This window comes from Apostichopus japonicus, chromosome 20, assembly GCF_037975245.1.
Source record: "Apostichopus japonicus isolate 1M-3 chromosome 20, ASM3797524v1, whole genome shotgun sequence".
NCBI lineage: Eukaryota > Metazoa > Echinodermata > Holothuroidea > Aspidochirotida > Stichopodidae > Apostichopus > Apostichopus japonicus.
Window position 1 is genome coordinate 8,563,219 of NC_092580.1, and position 4,784 is coordinate 8,568,002.

The 4,784-nt window shown below is 35.7% G+C and overlaps 1 long non-coding RNA gene across 1 annotated transcript; it reads left to right on the plus strand.

The window, feature by feature from the left end:
• The first annotated feature begins 1,337 nt into the window (after positions 1-1,337).
• Positions 1,338-4,062, plus strand: LOC139961819 (uncharacterized). The gene is made up of 3 exons (XR_011791029.1): positions 1,338-1,553; positions 2,698-2,883; positions 3,124-4,062. It is a non-coding gene; the product is annotated as an uncharacterized lncRNA (long non-coding RNA).
• The last annotated feature ends 722 nt before the right edge of the window (positions 4,063-4,784 follow it).

The following is a 4,784-nucleotide window of genomic DNA, read 5'->3' on the forward strand; positions in this document are numbered from 1 at the left end:
TGTATGTATGTATGTATGTATGTATGTATGTATGTATGTATGTATGTATGTATGTATGTATGTATGTATGTATGTATGTATGTATGTATGTATGTATGTATGTATGTATGGGTGTATGTATGTATGTATGTATGTATGTATGTATGTATGTATGTATGTATGTATGTATGTATGTATGTATGTATGTATGTATGTATGTATGTATGTATGTATGTATGTATGTATGTATGTATGTATGTATGTATGTATGTATGTATGTATGTATGTATGTATGTATGTATGTATGTATGTATGTATGTATGTATGTGTGTGTGTGTATGTATGTATGTATGTATGTATGTATTTTAGATCCTCCTGCAAGCAGAAACTCGCGAAGAAGTCTCGTTGGCTTATCACAGCCGCAAGCTGACCGAAGTCAGTCTCTTACATTCATATTTAACGTCCATGATATGAATTGTCAATTGTCGACATCTCTGTAACGGGGCGATAAACATTAATCTTGGAGTGACTCGAACCGGAGACCTTATGATTGGAAGGCACCGGCGTTAACCGATTTTAACGTTAACCGGCGTTAACCGATAACATGTCATTAAGATTCTTAAATCCGGACCTGTTCCCATTTGGTCTCCGTTTATCTTTCTAAATTATCAGCAGACTTTTGGTGACTGTTTCTCTAATGTTGAAGAGGTACATGGTTGGCCAACACAACATCAATTAAACTAAATTTACTCAAAAGGGGCCCATGTTAAGACAACAGATCTGGCCATGAACGAATGGTTACTCTCTGCGCTGACAAGAGCTCACATAGCTTCCTTAGCCCCCCCCCCCACCCATCACCCCTCACCCCATGTTAATCTTAATCTCACTGATTGTCCTCTGTATCCCAGAAATGAAATGTTGTAAAGTGAAAGTTAATTGCTAAAAACAAAAGAGCAAAGAAAACAGATGAAGTGTCTGCAATTCTAGTTCCCCTTTCTCACAATATTCACGATTAGAAATCGTTCACTCAGTTTTTAGTTGCCATGGACACTGACAACATTAGGGAGTCAATGAACTTGGGAAATTGTTCATATGACAATTTTACTACGTTAGATATTTAAGACGCTTCATTGGCACACAAGTCCGTATATATGAGTATAGGAGTAGATGTTCTAAATAAACAAAGTACTTCAAACTGAATATGGAGGGATTCAAACAACAAACAAGGACGTAATGTACAGGTACTTACCATATTAACATGCATGCCTCAACAAGGGTAGAGGTATATACCTCTGGTGGTTGGCTGTCTTACCCTGGATTCCTCCCGGTACGGTGCGTCATATCACAGGGTATAGTTGATATCAGGTTGTATATCCGGGCTGCGAGTTTTTTTATGCAGGTAGGTTCGTACCATTTTGTATATTGAATAGCCAATAGCCAATCACAGCACGTCTCTTCGGAACGTCATCCACACGTCACGATTGGGATGAATGATAAAACATGGCGGAAAATGCGTGTACCAGTGTTCCTGCGATAATAATTCCATAAAAGACCCCCGATTTAGTCAAGTAAAGGTAAGTTATCTGCATTCATTTTGTGACAACTTTACTGGCGATGAGACAGGTGAACTTTATTGCTGTGTGAAATGTAATTTAAGTCACATTTGAGTGGGTTTATGTAGCCTTTATGGTAGGCCCATGTACATACATACATATACCATACATTACATTGTATGTATACCATACATTACATTGTATGTATGTATATATATATGTATCTGTATCCTTTATGTGATGATTGTGGCCAGTGGGATGATTGTATAGTTGTGCCATGCATGCTGTTGTATTTGTGTCCACTCCATAACTAGGCCTACGGCAATATCTATGAACTATCCGGGCTCCAGATAAGCTTAGGTTTGTTTCAAGTACATGAAATAAGTGTCCAGGAAATTCATTTGTCCGGAAACGGGCAAGGGAACAGTAAAAACAATGGCTACGCCATCATGAGACCGGTTTAGCCTGAACGTAACTCATATTGCCGTAAAATCTAGATATGTGTCCGTCCGACAATCTGGGCACAAGAAAGAGAGAGAGAGAGAGCCACATAGGGAAATCTCGGGAAGGCGTACTATACGTGGAGTGGAACGCGTGCCACTTAATTTAATCTTACTAGTTTAAACAGTCAAAAATCAGTCAACTGTAACATAAATGACGTCACTGTATAGGGTTAACCATGCACATGTTACTGTATTAGCATAACAAGGGTTTAATTCAGGACACCCATCACTGATACACAATTAAACTTCTTTTGACAGCGCAACAAAAAACAATTACTTTACTTTAGGCAGATCCATGCTATAAAACCGAGGGCGCTAGATAAATATTTTCCGGGCTCAAAATGAAGCCTCCGTAGTAGACGTTTGCTATAATATTGTTCAGATGGTGGAATTTCAAGTATTTATTGCAATGCAACATTGGTCATCGAAAAAGCGTTGGAACATGTTTAGTGCCCATTTAGTATTTAGGTGCGCGATGTGGGATAAAAATTAGGTAAACATTGATAGGGCTATATTTACAGAATGTTACAATGTTTAATTGACTGTAAGGTGATGACCTTTATTTCAATATTCAAGCATAAGGCAATATGTTATTACGTCATTTCGGAACTGTTTTTGAATTGCGGTGAAAGTTACATACTAATGCATCTGCTTGGTTTCAGATACACATAGCGGATGAAAGGAAATCGTTTAATTCTCAAGAGGACAATTTTATTTACGAGAGAGGATTAGAAACGCTATCTGTATTTGAATTGTGGTATCATTATAGCCTACGTCTTCAATTGGTTACTGCGCTGTTATTAGAAGTTGTGAGGCATAACGATCTACCCGGATGTAAGACTTAATAGGTAAGCTAGGATTAAACTATACTGTAATGATTTAAACGTCTTGTGTATAAGAAGTATATTGCAATAATGAATAACCCCCTCGGTGCTTTAACATGTCACCATAGGAGAGAACAGAATGTAAATAGATGGCGCTAGTAAATAATTATCATGTTTCAAATTTTTCCTCAGTTATTCCTATAAAACAAACAAAAAATAGTCAATAAGTTTACTCTTACTCGTTCTCTTTCTCTCTTTGGACAGAATCGTCATATGCAGGAGTAATCGGCATCTGGTGATTTCCCCACATGTAACAATTTCTAGTGTTTTCATTGGCTCATTGGCAGATTCTAGGGTTCTGATTGGACAAAATCGGTGTATGCATGGTGATGATCACCATGGTAACATGTGGAGTGTTAGCTCAGTGGTTAACACCGGTGCCTTTCAATCATAAGGTCCCCGGTTCGAGTCACTCCCAGATTAATGTATGTCGTCCAGTTACAGAGTTGTTGACAATTAACAATTCATAATCATGGACGTTAAATATGAATGTGAGAGACTGACTTCGGTCAGCTTGCGGCTTTGATAAGCCAATTAGGCTTCTTCGCGAGTTCCTGCTTGCAGGAGGATCTAATATACATACATATACATTCATACATACATACAACATTAGGAGTCACGATCATGCCGATCAGAATATGGCTACGCTGACGCTGGTGCTGACGCTGGCGCTGACGCTGACGAAGATGACGAAGGCGATGACGATTAAAATGATGTTAAATATATCAACGATATCGATGAGTGACGGTGTTATTATATTTTGCGTGTTGACGCGTGTCATGGAATGTAGGAGATTTAATTAACGTGGTGTATTGGAGGGAAACCTCAGATCTCACTTCATACTTTTGTTTCTTATTCTCACCCTTTTATAATGTTAGGCAGAATTTAAGTCTTGATATGTTATTGCCCAAGAATAAAGTAAAAAAAGAAAAGAAAATAAGTCGTAAATCAAGATATTCACCTCTTAATATATGGTCAAATAAATAACTCCGGAATACTCGTCTAAGGCTCAATTGATGATGACGTCGGCTCCTCAATTCAGGTCGAAATGTTCATAATTAATCGCTTTGTTTTATAAATTCTAATAACCCAACTGAACCCTACTGAAACATGTACTATATTAACTTCGCATAATAATGTTTATATGTACTATATATATATATATATATATATATATATATATATATATATATATATATATATATATATGTACTATATCTGTACCATATATGTTTATATGTACTATATATGTACTATTTCTGTACCATATATGTTTATATGTACTATTATGTACAATATATGTACCATATATGTTAATATGTACTATATATGTACCATATATGTACTATATATGTACCATAAATGTTTATATGTACTATATATATGTACTATATATATATGTACCATATATGTTTATATGTACTATATATGTACTAGATACGTACTATATGTACCATATATGTTTATATGTATTATATATGTACTATATCTGTACCATATATGTTTATATGTACTACATATATGTACTATTTATGTACTATATATGTACCATATATGTTCATATGTACTATATATGTACTATATCTGTACTATTTATGTAACATATCTGTGTATGTGTACTATATATGAACTATATTATAACTTCATATAATAATAGAACCGAGTCCCTTGCATTGCGTTCAACACCCCTTTGTCTTTGACAAATCTGTGATGCATCTTAAACAAAAGTCATTTGATGCTATAAAACCTTTCATTCTCCAACTGAGTTTTATGCTGCATCTAAGTAACAGACCTGATGGTCTGTGTAACAAAACTATTAACATAGTCCAGTCACTCTTACTGATAAACCTCAACTGTTTACAGGG